Genomic DNA, 22487 nt, shown 5'->3' on the forward strand with positions numbered 1-22487 from the left:
GGGAAGTACGGAAGCTCGGTTTACCCACACACAACCAGGGAACATTATCAATTATAAATTTTGGTTCATATGTAAAGTACGTGGGGACACTCTCCAAACAGCCCAGCACACTCACTGTTCCCAGAACCACAGCCGCCGTTCTCTCGGTGCAATATTTAGTTTTCAGCTTCTCACAACAAATGGCCACAAATCGATCAAAGGTGAAAGCGACCGTGAGCCAGACGGAAACCACCGTGGTTGCAAAACCCAAGAAGTAAATAAAACTACAAACGGGAGTAATGTCCAGGAATGACACTGGGAGATACATCACATTAATCGAGTTCAATATCGGATCAGTGATAACCACCAGGAGATCGGCCACTGCCATTCCCACCAGATAGCGACTGATACATTTGGAGAGACCGCACTTTCCTCGGGACAGGATCACAATCGCCACCAAGTTAACTGTAAGAGAGAGAAAAGGAAGCAGAGAAATTACTGATCAGACCTGGAGCCAAAGCAGCAGATTGAGAGGATCTGGGGTAAAATTTCCAGCTTTGTTTCTGCATCGAAGGGTGGAAAGTGATTGATTGACCTGGGCAGCGCTTTCGGGCAGAGAGATGTTTTTAAACACAATGTTCAATAATTAATTGGGAGATGGATACAGGAAGTGAATAAAGTGAGCACCGGATCCACTAGAAGGACTGAGTGAGGGCTCGGTGCCCAGCGGGAAGGGAGCCGCATTTGGGCTACAGACGGACAGGGAAAGAGAGCAAAGGGTCGGGAAGGTGAGGGGAGAGGGGGAGGTGTGTTGCTTTGGGTTAAGAGAACCGACAATGAGTGAGATTGGGAGGCATACAAGGAAAAGATTAGTTGGTCATGGACGTGTAGGAATTGGAGGGGAGTCAGGAGCAGATGGTTTGGAAAAACGGATAAACTGAAGCAACGGATGAGGAGACAGAGGATTCATTGCAGTGAGCGGAGAGGCTGAGATTCACAGGGAGAGACTGCAGCAGAGTGTGAGAGGAAATCTAATCTATAGGTCCCACGAAGACAATCCAACTAATACATTCAACTGTTCATTTCTGTGGTTTTTGGTGTCAGGGAACCTGCGTTGGGTATAAAATGTGTTCAATAAATTGAATTTGCACATTCAATTAAACTTAAATTGAAAAGTATTAATGAAATCAACCACTTTGTTCATTAAATTCAGCCGAGCTTTAAAAATACAGTATCCGAATAATTCATTATGACCAAGAAATTTCCGATTCTATTCTTGAAGTAAATTGTAATTATATTTCGTGTCAAGTTGGAAAACATGGAACATTCACAAAAACAGACTGAGGACCTGACAGGGATATAAACATGAGGAGCGAGTCCCACAATAAAAACTCACCCAATCTGACCACTTCATAATAACACTTTCAAATCACATTTTCTATATTTAATTGTTCTGGAAGTTTCAGCAGTTCATTCTGATGAATTATTCACACCACAGCCTCTCGCTTTCCCTCTCAGTCGCCCTCTCTATCACTCACTCGACTCCCTATCTCAAGTCCATTTTCATATCCGATTAAATCCTATCATCATTTTCCTGCATTCAGTTCACCAGCTCCGTGTTCCACCGATCCTATTCTCAGTTAGTTTGTTCAATAATGAACCCTCTATGGACTAGTTTAATATTTCGACAGATCATCCAATTCTAAACGTATTTAACGACACTGTTCACTTCATCAACAAATCGTGGAATGAACAGAATCGAATGCCTCTTCCAGACAGATCTAACAATAATTGAGATTCTTTCTCCTGTTATTGTAAAGTAAAGTGATCGATGGCGGGACTGTTCAATTAACAAAACGCTAAAATCACACTTATAATCGACAGATAAATTGAAGGGCTCCTGATTCCAACTGATACAGTGCAAACTGAGACAACATAACATCAAAACATTTCATTTTGCAGTGAAGTCCAGTGACAGTCAGTGAATTCATCCACAGTGAAGCCGAGGAGGAGATGTGAAAGAGTCAGCAGCAAACTGAGAGGAAGGACATTGCGCTGCCTCCTTGTAATGCTGAGACCGTGAGATGTCTCATTATCAATCTCTGAAAACACATCAATGAAAACATATTCCAGAACCGGTTCGTTCCACAAAATGAAACTATTAACAGCTCCCGATGGCCTGACATCAGCGATGAGCCCAGACACCTGACTCCAATACATTCAGTACAGTGATTATTCCAGTAACAATGCCGAGGTTGGATGTAGAAAGTCCACTACAGATATAATGTAACTCCTTCAAGACCGAACTTTTAGAAGTTAAGAAAATACCATTGTTCAACAATACATTCAGTATAGAGAATAATCCAGTAAAAATGTCAGGGTTGGGTACACGAAAATCATTACGGATATAATGCAGCTCCTACAAGACCGAAAGAGACTTAATACATTCCATCATTCAACGGACAGAACAGTACAGGCGACTCCGTAAAACACGCAGGGAGAAAATATAATTTGCCAAGTTAAGCAACAGAGTTAACACTGATTTTCACCATTAACAGCTGAGATAATGGCTTACCTGGAACTCCAATGGCTGCAAGAACAGGATAATAAATGAGCATTATCTGATCGATTCCTGAATATCCCATTTCTGTGAGAAGCACTGACTTCTGTTGTCCTGGGAACCACAGCTCCAGCAGGAACTCGGAGCTGATCCATTCCAACAAGCCCTGATTTATACAGGGGATCAGTCTCCACTGACACGGTGTTAGCCCTGATCATTGCTATCAGTTACAGTCAGTTTAACAAACATATTACATCTGCAGCGTTGACTCCGATGTAAATAATGTGGTGGATATAACACAAACATCTCAAAATCCAAGTCATTATCTTAATCAGACCTCTCTCAGGAATAATGTTTAAATCTGTTCTCATACAGGACTGATCCAACAACAATGAGCGGCTCCATTTACAGTTTTTATATAATTGTATTGACCATGTTCACTCCTGGAGATTCATTTATAAATGTTACCGATTCTCCCACAGTGTGGACTGAATCCAGGGACACAAGCAGACCCGTTTCACTCTGTTCCTGCAGTTTCCCAGTTAAAATATGAATTGTGAGTCTCTGACACGCGGACAGTTAAAGGGCAGGTTGAGGATTGCAACCCAGAAATGACTGTGGGTGATATTAGGGGACGGACACTGAACGTGTCCCATTGACATTCCTCTCTCCGCTATTTCACTGCAGATGTTTACCCGTTTATTCTACATTGGTTAACGGCTCCAGTAAAATTGGTCCCGTGCAACACCGAGCTGAGCTCATGACCCGATTTGACCTCCATCACAAAGGCCCCGTGATTCCCTCACCCGACTCCATTTCTTCCTCAGCCGATTGCCATTCAAACCCTCATCAATGCCTCTGTCCCTCCAGACTCCATTCCTCCAATGCACTCCTGGCCGGCCACCCAACCTCCATCTTACAGAAACGTGAGCTCGTCCAAAACTCTGTTGTCCGTGTCCAACCAGCACCAGGTCCTGCTCGGCCTCACTGACCCTCACTGGCTCCCAGCTCCATATCACTTACATTTAAAGTTGTCATCCTTGGGTTTAAAACCCCCCATGGCCCAACCCTCACCATCTCCATACCTACAGACAACTCACCCGTCACCTCCTCATTCGTCGGTCACTGGCCTCTTTTGCTGGGACTACCCTCACTTGGTTCCACTCACCTATCTGATCAGAGCCAGGAGAAGCTTCTCTTCCCACCCTATCACCGTTATCTCTGATGTTTCTAAAAGTTCAATCTTTGACTCCCTCCTCTTCCTCATCCACATGCTGCCCTTTGGTGACACAGTCCACAGACACGGACCAGATTTCAGATGGACGCTGACAAAACCACCGCCTCTCTTGACCCTTCCAATATCTTTGTGTTATCAGGCCCACACTTTCTGTTTTAGATGAGCCACCAGTTCCTCCATTTAAAATTTGGGAAGTCATGATCTGTGGCCCCAAAATCTCCACATCCTAGCCACGGATTCCATCCCCACTGCAGGCTTTTTGATTGGTGAGCAGCTCACCAACCATCGAAGCCCTTACTGACCTGCATTAGATTCCAGTCTCCTAAGCCTGTTGCTTATTTTTATTCTTTCTTACATTTAAATGCATCAGGGCTTCACCACTCCCTATCTCTGTAACCTCCTCCAGTCCGACACCCTGCCCCAAACACTCTGTTCCTCCACCTGTGGTCGTTTGTGCATCCGTAGTCCATTTGTCCTACTTTTGAAAGCCGTACCTTCAGCCATATCCACGTTCCAGAAAGCACAACCTCAGCCCCTCCATCTCACTCACCTCCTTTCAGGTGACAGACGTGGCTCACTGGTAGTAGTCTCGCCTCTGAGTTAGAATGTTGTGAATTCAAAACCAATTCCACAGACTTGAACGTATAATCCAGGCAGACGCCACAGAGCCATTCTGAGGGAGCACTGTACTGTCGGAGGGTCAAAATTGAGGGAGTGCTGCACTGTCGGAGGGGCAGTACTGATAGAGTGTTGGAGTGAGTGAACACAGTACTCTCGGAGGGTCAGTACTGAATGAGTGTTGCACTGTCACAGGATCAGTACTAAGGGAGGGCTGCATTGTCGTAGGGGCTGTATGGAGGGAGTGCTGCACTGTCAGAGGGTCAGTAATGCAGGAGTGCTACACTGTCATAGGATCGGTAGTGAGGGAGTGCTGCACTACCGGAGGGGCAGTACTTAGACAACCTGCACTGTCAGAGGGTCAATACTGAGGGAGAACTGTGCTGTCGGAGGATCAGTACGCAAGAAGCGCTGTACTGTCGAAGGGGCAGTACGAAGGGTGTGCTGCACTGTCGGAGGTGCAGTACTCTGGGAGTGCTGCACTGTCGGAGGGGCAGTACTGAGGCAACGCAGCACTGTCAGATGGTCAGCACTGAGGAAGCGCTGTGCTGTCGAACGGGCAGTATCGTGGAAGTTCTGCACTGTCGGAGGGTCAGTAGTGAAGGAGCGCTGCACTGTTGAAGGGGTAGTATTGAGAAAGTGCTGCACTGTTGTGGATGCCGCCTTGCAGGCGAGACGTTAAACCGAAGCCCAATCTGCCTTCTCAGGTCGATGTAAAAGATCCCACGGCACCATTCGAAAAAGTGCAGGCGAGTTCTCCCCGGTGTCCTGGGCAATATTTATCCCTCAACGAACATCACTAAAACGGATTTTCTGCTAATTCATCTCATTGCAGTATGTGGGATCTTGCTGTGTTCAAATTGGCTGCAGCATTTCCAACATTACCACAGTGTCTACACTTCAAAATCAGAGAAACATAGAACGGTTACAGCGCAGGAGGAGGCCATTCGGCCTATCGAGCCCGTGCCGGCTCTTTGTAAGAGCAATCCAATTAGTCGCAATCCCCCGCTCTACCCCATAGCGCTGCAAAGTTTTTCACTTCAATTATTTATCCAATTCCTTTTTGAAGGCCATGATTGAATCTGCTTCCACCACCCTTTCAAGCAGCGCATTCCAGATCATTACCACTTGCTCCGTAAAAAAAGATTTTCCTCATGTCGCCTTTTGTTATTTTGCCAATCACCTGAAACGATTTCGAACGCTTCTATCAAATCACCTCTTAACCTTCTCTGCTCGAAGGAGAACATCAGCATCTCCAGACTCTCCACGTAACTGAAGTCCCTCATCCCTGGAACCATTTTAGTAAATATTTTCTGCACCCTCTCTATCTTCTTCACATCCTTCCTAAAGTGTGGTGCCCAGAATTGGACACAATACTCCAGTTGTGGTCGAACCAGTGTTTTATAAAGGTTCCACATAACTTCCTTGCTTTTGTACTCCATGTCTGTATTTATAAAGCCCTTGACGCCACACGCTTTTTCAACCGATTTCTCAAACTATCCTGCCACCTTCAAAGATTTGTGCACGTATACCCCCAGGTGTCTCTGTTCCTGCATCCCCTTTGGAATTGTGCCATTTAGTTTATATTGCTTCTCCTCTTTCTTCCAGCCAAAATGTATCAATTCGCACTTCCCTGCGCTAATTTCATAGGAACGTAGGAACAGGAGGAGGCCATTCAGCCCCTCGTGCCTGCTCCAGTATTTGATTAGATCATGGCTGAACTGTGATCGAACTCCACATATCTGCCTTTGGCTCATATCCCTCAATACCGTTGGTTGCCAAAAATCTATAGATCTCAGATTTAAATTTAGCAATTGAGCTCGTATCAATTTCTGTTTGTGGAAGAGAGTTCCAAACTTCTACCACCCTTTGTGCGTCGAAATGTTTGATAATCTCGCTCCTGAAAGGTCTGGCTCTAATTTTTAGACTGTGCCCCCGACTCCTACAATCCCCAACCAGCGGAAATAGTTCCTCTCTATCCACCCTATCTGTTCCCCTTAATAGCTTATAAACTTCGATCAGATCACCCCTTACCCTTCGAAACTCTAGAGAATACAACCCCAATTTGTGCAAGTTCGCCTCGTTAATTAACCCTTCAAGTCCGGGTATCATTCCAGTAAACCTACGCTGCACTCCCTCCAAGGCCAATATGTCCTTCCGAAAGTGCGGTGCCCACAATTGCTCACAGTACTCCACGTGCAGTCTAACCAGGGTTTTGTATAGCTGCAGCATAACTTCTGCCCCATTGTACTCTCGTCCTCCAGATAAAAAGGACATCATTCCATTTGCCTTCTTGATTATTTTCTGCACCTGTTCATGACCCTACAATGAGCTATTTATCTGAATCCCTTGGTCCCTTTGGACGTCCACTCTTTTTAACTTTTTTCCATTTAGAACGTACCCTGTTCTATACTTTTTTGATCCAAATTGGATTATCTCACATTTGTCAGCATTGAATTCCATTTGCCACAGTTTTGCCCATTCACTTAATCTGTCTATATCCCTTTGTAATTTTATGTTTTCATCTACACTGCTTACAATGCCACCAATCGTTGTGTCATCGGCAAACTTAGATACAAGACTTTATATGCCTTCATCTAAGTCGTTAATAAATATTGTGAATAACTGAGGCCCCAAGGCAGATCCCTGCGGGACTCCACTATTCACATCCTGCCAATGTGAGTACCTTCCTATTATGCCTACTCTCTGTTGCCTTTAGCTCAGCCAACTTTCTAACCAAGTCCGTACTTTTCCCTCGATTCCATGGGCTTCTATCTTATCTGACAGTCTCTTATGTGGGACCTTATCAAATGCCTTCTGGAAGTCCATATACATAACATCCATTGACATTCCCCTGTCCACTACTTTAGTCACCTCTTCAAAAAATTCAAACAGGTTTATCAGGCACGAACTACCTTTCACAAATCCATGCTGGCTCTCTCTGATTAACTGAAAATTATCGAGGTGTTCAGTCACCCTAACCCTTAATTATAAACTCCAGCATTTTCCCCACAACAGATGTTAGGCTAACTGGTCTATAATTCCTCGGTTTCCCTCTCTTTCCTTTCTTATAAAGCGGAGTGACATGTGCAATTTTCCAATCGAGAGGGACCGTTTCTGAATCTAGAGAATTTTGAAAGATTATAGTTAGGCCATCTGCAATGTGCTCACCTACTTCCTTTAAAACCCTGGGATGCAAACCATCTGTTCCTGGGGATTTGTCACTCTTTAGTGCTATTATATTCTTCATTACTGTTGCATAACTTATGGTAATTTTATCGAGTCCCTGTCCCCGATTCAATATTAGTTTTCTTGGGATTTCAAGCATGCTATCCTCTTCTTCTACTGTAAATACTGACGCAAAGTAATCGTTCAACATGCCGCCATTTCCCCATTGTCAATGACGATATCCCCACTTTCAGTTTTTAAGTGGTCAACACTGCTCCTGACCACCCTCTTTTTCCGAATATAACGATAAAAGTTCTTCGTATTGGTTTGGATATCCATCGCAAGTTTATTTTCATGCTATCTTTTTGTAGCTCTTACTATCTGTTTTGTGACCCTTTGTTGATCTTTGTATCTTTCCCATTCGCCAGGATCTGTGCCATGTTTTGCCTTTTTGTATGCCCTTTCATTATGTATAATACTATCCCTTACCTCTTTAGTTGCCCATGGCTGTTTTTTTTCCGCAAGTAGAGTTCAGGGGTATAAACCGATTCTGAATCACGTTAAATGTTTCTATAAAAACTTCCCACTGATCATCAGGCGTTTTACCCATTAGCAGATTTGCCCAGTTTACTGTGGACAGTCACTGTCTCATCCCATTGAAGTCGGCCTTACCCAAGTCAAGAATCTTAGCAGCTGATTCACTTTTTGTCCTTTCAAACACTACATTGAACTCGACCATGCTATGATCGCTATTGGATAGATGTTCGCGTACAATTAAGCTGTAATCTAAATCTGCCATGTGTCCGCCCATTCCACCAGCCTGTCTATGTCCTCTTGAAGTCCATCACTATCCTCCTCACTGTTCACTACACTTTCAATTTTTGAACCATCTGCAAATTTTGAAATTGTTCACTGTACACTCAAGTCCAAGTCATTAATATATATCAAGAAATGCAGTGGTCTTAATACCGACCCCTGGGGAACACTTCCTCCAGTCAGAAAAACAACCGTTCACCACTACTCTCTGTTTACTGTCACTTAGCCAATTTCGTATGCCTGCTCCCACTGCCCCTTTAATTCCTTGGGCTTCAATTCTGCTGACAAGCCTATTATGTGGAATATTATCAAACAAATTTTGAAAGTCCATATACACTTCAACTGCATTGCGCTCATCAACCCTCTGTTACCTCATCAAAAAACTCAGTCAAGTTAGTTAAACACGATTTGCCTTTAACAAATTCGTGCTGGCTTTCCTTTATTAATCAACCATTGTGTAAGGGACTATTAATTTTGTCCCGGATTATCGTTTCTAAAAGCTCCCCCACAACCGAAGTTAAACTGACTGGCCTGCAGTTGACGGGTGCATACTTCCACCCTTTTTTGAATAAGGGTGTAACATTTGCATTTCTCCGGCCCTCGGGCACCACCCCCATATCTAAGGATGACTGGAAGATTATGGCCAGAACCTCTGCAATTTCCACCTTTACTTCCCTCAGCAATCTTGGATGCATCCCAGCCGGACCGGGTGACTTATTGATTTAAGTACAGCCAGCCTTTCTAGTCGTTCCTCTATCAATTTTTAGTCTATCCAGTATCACAACGACTCTTTTTTTTCTGTGAGTTTTCTTCTTCCTTGGTCACGACAGGTGCAAAGTACTCATTTAATACCTCAGCTGGGACGCGGGGACTTGGCCTAACATTTAGAGCCAGGACGTGCAGGAATGAAGTTTGGAGCGCTCTTTTTGATCCTAGCTCAATCGAGAATTCTAAATCTGAGATTGATAGATTTCTGTGAACCAATGGTATGAAGGGATATGGGGCTAAGGCGGGTAAATGGAGTTAGGTCACAGGTCCACACTGATCTGATTGAATGGTGGAAAAGGCTCGAGGGGCAAAATGACACCGCCACTTGCTGCCTCCTGATAAGTGCCAGCTTCTCCTGCAAGAAAGCGGGACGTGTGCCTGGGTGATGTTCATATCATGGTTGAATAGCTACCAGTGTGTGTGGCCTGTGAGTTGTGGGTGTGCTGCTTGCAACGGTGGTAATGTGTAAGGGTGAGATGGTTGAGTACTGAAGGAAAGAGTTAGTTGGTATGTGGGTGATGGGGTGTGTAGTGCGTGGAGCAATGGATGCAGCTCGTGGTGTAGTTGGTCGGAGACGCCACTTGACAGTTGACCTCACTCATCTTGACCACTCATGTCAAAGTATTGAACTTCTTCCTGTACTGCATCCATGTTCATGATGCTGTGCACCTGGCATTGACCTCATCCCCTTCTGCCTCCCACTACCTTTTGGGTGTATGTCTGGAGGACCTCTTGCCCACTGCGGATATAGGATGTCTCTCCTTCAGTCCACCTCTTACACCAAGGCCTCTGGTGATTCAGCAGAGAATCTTGGTGCATGGAGTCTCAGGCCGGCAGATTGGTGAGGTCTGGCCTGCAGATTGGAGGATGTGGGATTTACTGCTGGGCAACCTTTATTTAATATTTTTAATTAACTCATCAGTACTTAAAAATAGGGATGGGATCCGCATCTGTGCTTTATGTGTGCGATGTCTGATCTCCGTTCATACTCCTTGCAGACAGCAGGCTGTTATATTCAGCAAGTAACAGGTACCAGCTACCTTTAAGAGATTTCCAACAGACAGCCTGCCTTTAAAAGATAGGAGCTTCCCCCTGCTGGTGGAAAGTGCGAATTGCATGGAATCCTCGTTCACCGCTGATTGCCAACGCAGATTGCAGGTGAGTCCTCAGGTCTGACGAAAATCTCGTCCTGCCTGCGCAGGGACCATTGGGCACGGGGTAATAGCGGATCGTGCTGCACCCGCCCAAAAACAGTTCCTATCCAATTTTCCCCCTCAGTGTCCAGGTAACATTCGAGGAAATCTGCGTTGCACTCGCAAAGGCAATATGTCCTTCCTGAAGTGTGGTACCCACAACTGAACACAGTACTCCAGGTGTGGTCTAACGAGGGCTTTGTATAGTTGCAGCATAACTTCGACCCCATCGTACTCTGGTCCTCTAGATATAAAGGCCAGCATTCCATTCGCCTTTATTGATTCTTTTCTGTACCTGTCCATGATATGTTGATGATCCACACACACGGACCTCTAAGTCTCTTGTGATTTTGTGATTTCCGTTCCCACTGCTGTTTCCCTGCACCAGTTAAAAAGCACACTCCTGGTCCCACTGCTGCTGAGACCCTGTGATTCTGCCATCTCAAGCCTTCATTTCTCCAACACTCTCACCACCTCACATATTTAAATTAGCCGAGCTAGGAAATGCCACCTGGAATCAAAGAGCCTTTCCCTAATATCGCTCGGTGTGACCTGTCCATTTAAAGGGGCATCACCCTGTCATCTCACGGTGTGACCCGTCCGGTTAAAGGGGCCTCATCCTGAGATCTAACGTTGTGACACATCCAGCTAAAGGGACTTCACCTCATGATCTCACGGTGTGACACATCCAGTTCAAGCGGTCTCACCCTGAGATCTCACGGTGTGACCCATTCAGTTAAAGGGGCCTCACCCTGAGATGTAACGTTGTGACTCGTCCAGTTTAATGGACCTCACCCTGAGATCTGACGTTGTGACTCGTCCAGTTAAAGCAGTCTCACCCTGAGATCTCACCATGTGACCCGTCCGGTTCCAGAGGCTTCACCCTGTGATCTCACGGTGTGACACCTCCAGTTTAAGGGGCCGCACGCTATGATCTCACGGTGTGAGCCGTCCAGTTAAAGAGGCTTCACCCTCTGATCTCACGGTTTGACCCGTCCAGTTAAATGAGCCTCACCCTCTGATCTCACGGTTTGACATGTCCAGTTAAAGGGGCCTCACCCTCTGATCTCACGGTTTGACCCGTCCAGTTAAAGGGACGAGAGAGAGACAGAGGAAATTGTCCCAGATCCAGAAAAGCATGCAGGATCTGCTCCAGCTGCAGTCGATGGGGATCGATGTCGGGAAAGGACTCAGGGAGTTGAAGGGCCAGCAAGTCTCGATCTTCACCTCCGAGGCCTCGAAGATCACCTTTCGGTCCAGAGTCCACTCCGTGCAGCAGGGCGAGAAGTGTTCGCGTTTCTTCGTCCAGAAGCTGCACAGAGAGACCTCTGGTGATCAGCAGCCTGAAGGAGGAAGACGGCTCGGTGACGCCTTTACAGACCGACATACTGAGGATAAACAAATCTTTATATGCCGGGCTGTATGACGCAAAGCCCAGAGACAGCAAGGCCTCTCAATCCTTCCTGTCGTCTATTACGGAGGTCTTAGAGGACAGCGAACAGGAGCGCCTGGATCGGCAATTGACCTTGGAGAAGCTGACAAAGGCCGTCCGGTCTTCGGAGAAGAGTAGAACTCCGGGGAGCGATGGCTTACCGGTTGAGTTGTGCTCGGCTCTGTGTGATTGGACTGGCCAAGAGCTACTGGATGTGTCCGGGGGTATGCTTCTGGCAGGCAGCATTTCAGAGTCCATGAGGAAAGGCATCATCACTGTCATCTACAAGCAGAAGAGGGAGAGGGGGAAATCAGAAATTGGCGACCCATTTCCTTGCTAAATGTCAACTACAAGATTCTGTCGAAGGCCATCGCCAACAGGCTCGAGTCCGCTCTGGAGCAGGTGATCCACCCGGATCAGACCTGTACTGTACCCGGCAGAAAGTCTCTGATAGCCTGGTACTGTCCAGGTATACGATCGTCTACATGTAGGAAAGGGGGGTGAACACCTGCCTCATCAGCCCGGACTAGGACAAGGCCTTTGACAGAATATCCCACACATACATGATGAATGTGCTGTCCAAAATGGGCTTTGGGGAGGAAATGTCCAATTGGACCTGACTGCTCCATGTGGACATTCATAGCGCAGTCCTAATCAATGGGCTGGAGTCGGGGAGTTTTCTGATCAGATTTGGAGTCAGGCAGGGCTGTCCTCTCTCCATGGTCTTGTTCATATGTGGTATCGAGCCGTTTGCCCCGTCCGTCAGGAAGGACACAAGTATCAGGGGGATGACGATCCCAGGCAGCGGAGGCTCTCAGATTACGGCCTCCCTGTACATGGATGACGTCACTGTCTTTTGCTCCGATCAGCAGTCGGTCCACAGATTGATGGGCATCTGCGATCGTTTCGAACTGGCCTCGGTGTCCAGAGTGAACTATCGTAAGGGTGAGGCCATGTTCTATGGCAGGTGGGAGACCCGATCCTTTGTCCCCTTCACCGTCAGGTCCGACTAACTGATGGTACTTGCGAGCTGGTTCAGGGGGCCCCAGGCCTCCACCAAGAAATGGGAGGAGCGGTTCACCAAGGCGAAACAGAAGCTTGGTCTGTTGGGGGGACGCTGTCTCTCTCAATAACGGGCAGGAATCTGGTGATAAGGTGTGAGGTACTCGCGGTTTTGCTCTCCGTGGCCCAGGTCTGGTCCATTCCCCACAACTCCGTCACCACAGTCACCCGAGCTATCTTCCACTTTTTCTGGAGGTCCAAGGTAGAACGCGCCCACAGGGACACCATGTACAAACCTCCAGACAAAGGGGGCAGAAGCGTCACCAATGCTGCCCTGATCCTGATGGCCACCTTTGTGTGTGGCTGCCTCAGAATGTGTGCAGAGCCCCGGTACACAAACACCAAGTGTCTCTACGTGCTGAGTTTCTACCTGTCCAAAACATTGAGAAAACTGGGTCTGGTCATGCTGTCTGAGGAGACGGAGGACGTCCCGTCCAGCTGGACTGCCCCCATAACCTGTCCCAGCTGGAGAATTTCCTGAGGAGGAACCACTTCGACCACAAGGCCATCAGACAGTGGTCGACGAGGAACGTTCTGGGGGTCCTGCAGGAAAAGGAGAGGGTGAATCCGATCGGGCAGATCCCCGACCAGACGGTCGATGCCATTTGGCAGAACATCTCGTCGCCGGAACTGACCGACAGGCACCAGGATGTGGTCTGGATGGTGGTGAGATCCGCGCTCCCAGTGCGGTCATTCCAACATGGACAAATTCTCAGCACCACCTCGAGCTGCCTTCAAGGCTGCAACGGGGATGAGACCATCGCCTGTCTCCTGATGGACTGGTCCTTCACGCAGAATATGTGGAGAGAAATGCGTTGGTCTCTGTCCCCATTCATCCCCAACAACTCGGTCACACAGGACGCTGTGCTCTATGGGCTGTTCCCCGGGACGGACACCGAGACAGATAGCAACAGCTGCTGGAAGGCCATCAACTCGGTGAAGGAGGCCCTTTGGTCCTCCCGAAACCTTCTGGTCTCCCAGCTGAAGGAACGGTCCACGAGCGAGTGTTGCCGACTGACACACTCCAAGGTCCAGGGGAATGTGCTGCGGGATGCACTGAGGCACGGTGCGGCCTATACAAGGGCTCTATGGGGAAAGAGCACCGTGTAAAGCCATCCCACCTTTTATTATACAGAATGTATTTAAAGACATGTACTGTGTATTGTATTGAAATAATGGGATCATAGTGTGTGCGATCTGTTTCGTATTGTTTTGAATTGAAATTGTGACTTTTACCCTGAACTTTATGTATCCTTAAATTTTATGAAATAAAGTATATTTTGAAAATAAAAAAGCATTGCTGCTCAAAGGCACTCCTTTGATCAGCGAGAGACCTGTCCAAAAGACTGACAGAAGTCTTTTTTGCCTGAAAGTGAGTCCGGTTTGACGTGTTGTTGCTCAAACGCGCTCCCTGCTGGTGAGCAGAGGCAAATGCTCGAGCAAAACAGCTTTAAGGTTTGAGAAAGGAAAAGCGCCAACATTTTAAGCAGTGAGCAGTCTGTAAAGTTAAGAAAGCGGCCTTGAGCTCAATACCGTTTACTCAGAAAGCACGTTCGTTATTTTGAGCCAGAATTAAACTAACAATTTAAGAGTGATTTTGCTTTCAAGTTTTAATCTCTACAAGTTTTCCACGCTACCAGCTGAGCTCTCGAAGGGAAGCAGCAAAGGTCCCTCTCTTTGGTGATTGTTCACCGTGTGCCTTTTGACACTCCCGGACTCGTGGAGTCGCGTGGGCATGACCGAGACTGACTCGGTACCTGCTCATACCGCGGCGCTGTGAGCGTGTGAGCTCCGACTTACTCGGCACACCTTTGGCCAGTCGAGCAATGGGGAACGTGTCTGACCAAAATTCAGAAGATTGTTGGTTCGATTTCCACCTGGATGGAGAGTTTTTGCAAACTGCCGATTAGTTTATGATTTTACACCTTGCAAACTGTCCTACTTGATAGAGCTGCCTGGAGTTTCATGCATCAAGTGCCTTCTTAGCGCAGTCGGCAGCGCGTCAGTCTTATAATCTGAAGGTCCTGAGTTCAATCCTCAGAGAAGGCATCATTAAGCTTTTTTTTCCACCTTTGCTGAAGACCAAAATGAAGAATTTTTGCTTCCTGCAGCATATAAAAAGATTTGCTGCCCCTTGACCTCTCTGTACCGTAGCACGCAGTGAAGCTTAAGAAGTACATGGACCATGGGCTCGCTGAAAACTGACGCCACTTTTGTTTCTGGACAATTGACCCAAATCAAAAGGTGAGTGGAGAATGCAAGAATCGATTCTGCTATCTCTCACATGCTCAGCGAGCACTCGACTTGAATCGTAGAAAGATTACAGAATGGAAGGAGGCCATTCGGCCCATCGAGACCACACCAGCTCTATGCAAGAGCAATCCAGCTAGTCCCACTCCACCGCCCCATCGTTTTTCCTGATGTCATCTTTGGTGCTTTTGCCAATCACCTTAAATCTATGTCCTCTGTTCCTTCACCCTTCTGCAAATGGGAACGATTTCTCTCTATACACTAAACCCTTCATGGTTTTGAAAATCTCTATCAAATCTCCAGCTTCTCCAGTCAATCCACGTAACTAAAGTCCCTCATTCCTGGAATCATTCTAGTAAATCTCTTCTGCACCCTCTTTAATGCCTTCATATCTTTCCTAAAGTACGGCGCCCAGAAGTGGACATAATACTCCAGTTGTGGCTGAACCAGTGTTTTCAAAAGGTTCTTCATGACTTCCATACTTTAGTACTCTATGCCTCTATTTATAAAGCCCAGGATCCCGTATGCTTTTTTTAACCGCTTTCTCAACCTGCCCTGCCACTTTCAATGATATATGCACAAATACCCCCAGATCTCTCTGTTCCTGTATCACTGTTAGAGTTGTGCCCGCTGGTTTATATTGCCTCTCCTCGTTCTTCCTACAGAAATGCATCAATTCGCATTTTTCTTCGTTAAATTTAATTTGCCATGTGTCTGCCCATGCAACCAGTCTGTATATATTCTCCTGAAGTCTATCACTATCCTCCTCACTGTTCATTACCCTTCCAAGTTTGGTGTCATCTGCAAATTTGGAAATTGTGCCATGTACACCCAAGTTCAAGTCATTAATATATGTCAAGGAAAGCAGTGGTCACAGCACCGGGCCCTGGGGAACACCACTATCCACCTCCCTCCAGTCCGAAAAACAACCGTTCACCACCACTCTGTTTCCTGTCCCTTCGCCGATTCTGTATCCATGTTGCTACTGCCCCCTTTATTCAATGCCCTTCACAGTAGTTGATTCGCACTCGCCTCCAAGCGGTTCCACGATCAGCAGAGAAATCTTGCCTTGGGTTGGCCCCCTCCCTGACGACAATCAATACTTTGCTCCAATCGGCGGTATCGAGCATCAGCAAGTGAGCAACAGCAGAACGGGAAGCCACAGTGAGCGGGAATGATGCTGAGAAGAGCCCGAGACTGCGGAAGGTAGACGAGATCTCAGGAAAGGAACAGCGGCCCCGAGCTTGAGGGAGCAGCGAGAGCCCTGCCTGACTGATCGAAGACATTTTCGCCTGAAAGCAGTTTGCCATGTTGTTGCTCAAAGGCACTCCCTGCTGGTGAGCAGAGGCAAATGCTCGAACAAAACAGACGTGTTCTGACAGACACAGAAAGCTTTAAGGTTTGACAAAGGAAAAGTGGTCTCCTGTGCCTCAGCGCCAACATGTTAAGCTGTAGGCTGCCTGTAAAGTTAAGAGAATGGCCTTGAGCTACTTACTCCAAAAGCACGTTTATTACTTCGAACCAGCATACTTTGATCTGTTATTTGTACTTATAGTCCTCCGCTCTACAAGCTGAGCGATCGAATGGAAGCAGCTTATGTCTCTCTCTTTGGTGATTGTTCACCGTGCACCTTTTGACACTTCCGGACTCGTGGAATCGCGTGGTTATGACCGAGACTGACTCGGTAACTGCTCATTCTCCAGCGCTGTGGGAGTGTGAGTTACTGCATGCTTTTTGAAAACTGGGCCAGTGGAGCAATGGATAACGTGTGGAGGCTCGATTCCGGTTTGATTCGAAAGTTTCTGCGAATTTTTTTTTATTACAAAACATACATTACTGCATAAAATTTAAGAATACACAGAGTTAAAACTAATTTTCACAATTTCGAAGCAATACAGTACAATACAGACCGTATCTCACGGTATGAACCGTCCAGTTAAAGGGGCCTCATGCTGTGATCTCACGGTGTGAACCGTCCAGTTAAAGGGGCCTCATCCAGTGATCTCATGCTGTGAACCGTCCAGTTAAAGGGGCCTCACCTTGTGATATCACGGTGCGATCCATCCAGTTAAAGGGGCCTCAAAGATTATCATTCGCTCCAGAGTCCGCTCCGTGGAGCAGGACGAGAAGTGCTCGCGCTTCTTCTTCCAGAAGCTGCTCAGGGAGACTTCTGTGATCAGCAGCCTGAAGAAGGAAGAGGGCTCGGTGACGTCTTCACAGACCAACATACTGAGTCCACCCCACCTTGTAATTTGCTAATTTACCTCATGCTCATGCTTTAATATTGCATTTGTTTGATAAAGATTAGAAATTTATTTGATAAACTTGAGTAATGAAGGACGAGAGACAGAAAGCGACAGAGAAACAACAACAGAGCAATAAACAGGTGGAGGGAGAAACAGACATAGAGAGATTGGAAGACAAAGGTAGACACTTAGATAGCTGGATGGATAGATAGAGATAGATAGATGGATAGATAGACAGATGGATAGACAGATGGATGGATAGATAGATGGATAGAGAGATATATACATAGAAAGAGAGCTCGATGGACAGATGAATAGAGAGATATATAGATGGAGAGATAGATCGATAGTGAGATAGATGAATAGATAGATAGAAAGATGGAGAGATAGATGGATAGAAAAATAGATAGATGGATAGATAGATAGATAGATGGATAGATAGACAGATAGATAGATGGATAGATAGATACATACATACATTTAAAGCAGTGGAGAGTCAACGATACATCCGAATCGGTCGAAGGAGATTTATATTGATTTTTAATAAGGTGAAAATAACAATGGATATATTTGAAAGAGATAAAGAAACATAAAAAATAGTAGAAAGATCGCAGGCAGATTTATACATAGAGACAGAGTTAGAGATTGGCAGAAGTAGCGATGGAGAAGTGGAGTAGGTTGGAACATTGGGAGGGGGCGGGGAGTGGGTGCAGGAATAGTCCGTCTTTTTGTGATAGTTTAATTGAAATGTATTGAGTCAATTGAAGATCGATTACCAATGGGCAGCTACAAATTGCCCGATACAAACTCAAATACCCCTCGCCCCAATGAAGCTATGCTGGTGAAGAAACAACTCTATTTGAAATCAGCACAGGTTACTTGAAAGGCATCTCGTGATGAGCTTCAGACTGAATGTACTGGGGATGTTGTACTGAATTAGGCCGACCATGGAAGGCCCTGCGGTGATATTACATACCACGTGTTTCTCTGCTCCAATATTGAGAAAAGACTCGAAATTAATTGAATATAACTGCAGTTCCTCAACGGGACTTTCTCCTGCAGCTTAATATCCTCTTAACAGATCCGCCGCCTGTCAAGGTCAACCTGCTTCTCCTTTTCGGACTTTGAAATTTCAGTTAATGGTTAGTTTTGGGCTACTGTATTAGTTTGAGGTACTGTATTTGTTTGAGGAACACTATTAGTTTGAGGTGCTGTATTAGTTTGAGGAACACTATTAGTTTGAGGTGCTGGATTAGTTTGAGGAACATTATTAGTTTGAGGTGCTGTATTTGTTTGAGGTACAGTATTAGTTTGAAGTGCTGTATTTGTTTGAGGAACACTATTCGTTTGAGGTGCTGGATGAGTTTGAGGTACACTATTAGTTTGAGGTGCTGGATTAGTTTGAGGAACATTATTAGTTTGAGGTGCTGTATTTGTTTGAGGTACACTATTAGTTTGAGGTGGGGTATTTGTTTGAGATACTTTATCAATTCGAGGTACAGTATTAGTTTGAGGTACTGTATTAGTTTGAGGTGCTGCATTTGTTTGAGATACTTTATTAATACGAGGTACAGTATTATTGTGAGGTACTGTATTAGTTTGAGGTGCTGTATTTGTTTGAGGTACTGTATTAATTCGAGATAGGATATTTGTTTGAGGTACTGTATTAGTTTGAGGTCCTGTATTTGTTTGAGGTACTGTATTAGTTTGAGGTGCTGCATTTGTTTGAGACACTTTATTAATACGAGGTACAGTATTATTGTGAGGTACTGTATTAGTTTGAGGTCCTGTATTTGTTTGAGGTACTGTATTAATTCGAGGTACAGTATTAGTTTGAGGTGCTGCGTTAGTTTGAAGTGCTGTTAGTTTAAGATGCTGTACTAATTTGAGGTAACATATTAGTTTGGGGTACTGTATTAGCTTGAGGTGCTGTATCAGTTTGAGGTGCTCTATTAGTTTGAGGTGCTGTATTAGTTTGAGGTCCTCTATTCGTATGAGGTTCTCTATTATTATGAGGTGCTCTATTAGTTTGAGGTACTATATTAGTTTGAGGTGTTGTAGTAGTTTGTGGTATTAGATTAGTTTCAGAATCTGTATCAATTTGAGGTGCTGTATTAGATTAAGGTGCTGTATTCGTTTGAGGTGCTGTATTAGTTAGAGGTACTTTATTAGTTTGAGATACTGTATTAGATTGAGATGCTGTATTAATTTGAGGTATTATATTGGTTTCAGGTTGTGTATCGGTTTGAGGTACTGTATTAGTTTAAGGTGTTGTATTTGTTTGATGTACTGTATTAGTTTGAGGTACTTCATTCATTTGAGATGATGTATTAACTTGAGGTATAATATTCGTTTCAGATTCTCTATCCGTTTGAGGTACTGTATTGGTTTGAGGTACTGTTTTAGTTTGAGAAGCTCTATCAGTTTGAGGTGTTATATTAGTTTGGGGTATCTGTATTGTCAGGAAAGAGTTAGTCTTTATATTGAAGTAATATTAACCTTTAGCTTTTGCCTCTTAAGTAAGGAAGTATAAATCTCTGTTGGGAGAATGAAACTACAATCATAAGACAGATTTGCTTCATTTTATATGCAAGCATATGTTTAATATGGAGACGAGTAGATTCTGAAGTCCAAAAACTCTTGGATCGTAGCTGATATCATAATACTCGTAAGTTTAATTATCCTTTTGATATAAACAATTCTCTGACAATTATAACAAGGCCTTTAAATCATTCAGAGCTGGTGTTTATATGTGTCAGACAGCATTGTGTGCTATTCGTCTTACCAGCTTCACAGGGAAGCAGGAGATTTGTGACATCTGTACGATTGCTACGTATCATTCCAAGCTGACGCAGCGGGAAAGGGCTGTACTGGTGAGAGATAAACACCATTCTGCTTTCTGGTCAATGGGCAAGGCCATATGTTCTAACCAACAAGTTCAAAAGTTAAGTTATAATTAATGCCGAAAGCAGAACACCTGGCTGTGCGGAAGGAGCCTGTTTGTACCACAAGGCGACATCTAGTGGAGGAGTGTAGTTCGGTGATGAGGGAAGTGATACTCTGATAACATGGAAAATGCTGGAAAACCTCAGCAGGTCAGGCAGCATCTGTGGAGAGAGAAACAGAGTTAATGTTTCAGCTCAATGACCTTTCATCAGAACCAAGTTGGGCAGTTGTGTTAGGTAATAGTATGAAACATAGGAATTGTTTCACTCATGTGGGGTGATTTGGATACTTTTCTGTCTTTGGACGTTCAAGATCAAAAGGAAAATAAGGGCTCGTCCGGGATCTCTCACATATTTGGACAAACAACCCCGAAGCGAGAATCATAACACTAGACCAACGTGGCCATTGGCAAAAGCCAATGCACTCAAAAGCCAGCCATCGTAAAACCCGTTTTGGTGGATATCCTTGATAAGCAATTATGACGACAGGTTGCATGGACTAGACTTGCATTCCCTTGAGTATAGAATAATAAGGGGTGATCTAATTGAGGTGTTTAAGATGATTAAAGGATTTGACAGGGCAGATAGAGACTATTTTCTCTGGTGGGGAAAGTCCAGAACAAGGGGGCGTAACCTTAAAATTAGAGCTCAGCTGTTCAGGAGTGAGGTCAGGAAGCACTTCTTCACACAAAGGGGAGTGGAAATCTGGAACACTCACCCCCAAAAAGCTGTTGAGGCCGGGGGTCAATTGAACATTGCAAAACTGAGATTGATTGATTTTGGGGCTAATTCGGGAGTTTAATGACTTTGACATTTTTCCCTGTGACTTGTATAGTTTCGATCGATGAAATATTCGTGAAAAGAGTCAGTGTAAAGAGACTCAGCAGTTCATGTTTCCCCGAGACACTTCCTTCAGACCTGAGACCGAAAAGTTTGTCCTTTCCGTAGTGTAGCGGTTATCATGTTCGCCAGTTACATACAGAAAGTCCCCGATTTGACCTCGGAGGGAAGCATGTTGTTGGGACTTGCTCCCCATAAACCTCCAGGGTCGAGTTTGTTCATTCGTGAACGGGGCGACAAACCTTTTTAAATTTAACAGCGGCTGCACCGGATTCCTTGTATAATAAGCACTAAACATTTTTAAGCAGACTCCTAAAATACAGTATGTAAAATGGGAAGGGATAAAAGTTCATGACATGCAAAGCTCAAAGATTTATTGACGTTTTAATTGTCACTTGGCAAACAAGTTAACATTTCCTTCAGTGTGCAACAGAACGTATTAATGGTGATTAAAGAAAACATTAAGTGTCTCACAGACTTGAATTATTTTTGTGCAATGATCTATTCCCAACCACAAGGGAACACTGCATGAAATATTTATATATTTAAGGATATAATAAGTTTTTATACATATATAATCTATGCCATCAGTAGACCCCGTGGAGAAACGGCAGCGCGTCTGATTCCAGATTCTGAAGGCTGCGTATTTAAATCATGTCGAAATCACTATTTATCTTACCATTCATATCAGCCTGGATAATTTCGGAATCACTGCTTTTTAATAATAAACGGAACTTTGGTCACTCGTTCATTGTTCATTGCTCCCTGTCATTGATAATTGAAATGAAATGTTAATCTGGCAAAACCGGAGAACAAAATATTAAACAAGCGAAACAAATACTGAGCAAAATTATTTGCAATGTTTTGGGGAAGTGCAGCTGAAAAGCAGAAGATCTGAATGGAATTATCAATGATTGAGCGGAATACATTGCTCGATTTGTTACTCGATTGCCTTCGACACCACGGAATTCAGGTGAACCTGTTTCATGGTTTGCACTGAACCCTTGGAGCGGAGCCAACAGCCGGCTCGCTGCAACAACAGACAAGGAAGTAACAGTTTCCTCAGGCTTGGCTAGCTCAGTCGGGGGAGGCATTCCCCTCGGGATCGTGGGTGCGAGTTGCAACTTTTACGCTGCCCTCATGAGCGGACCCCAGCGCTCCATTTTCGCTGAAATGGAGAATTTCTCCGCCACCTTTTTCTTGATATCACAATTGCTGCCGGTGCGAGTGAAAACGGCCCTCCGCTTCACTGCGAGTGCAAGAGACAAGTCTGGAGGTGCCGCGTGGCGTCCAATGAATGTCAAAACTTTAAAAGAAGAGTTAGCGATTCAGCTACACCAACCTCGCTGGTGGACAAGAGATTTTTTTTTGTC

The 22487-nt window shown here is 45.1% G+C and overlaps 1 non-coding gene across 1 annotated transcript; it reads left to right on the top strand.

Moving 5' to 3' along the window:
* The first annotated feature begins 14809 nt into the window (after positions 1-14809).
* On the top strand, positions 14810-14882 carry trnai-uau (transfer RNA isoleucine (anticodon UAU)). Its single transcript has one exon. It is a non-coding gene; the product is annotated as a tRNA-Ile (tRNA).
* Positions 14883-22487: the final 7605 nt, after the last annotated feature.

The sequence above is a fragment of the Heptranchias perlo genome, unplaced genomic scaffold (genome assembly GCF_035084215.1).
Source record: "Heptranchias perlo isolate sHepPer1 unplaced genomic scaffold, sHepPer1.hap1 HAP1_SCAFFOLD_62, whole genome shotgun sequence".
NCBI lineage: Eukaryota > Metazoa > Chordata > Chondrichthyes > Hexanchiformes > Hexanchidae > Heptranchias > Heptranchias perlo.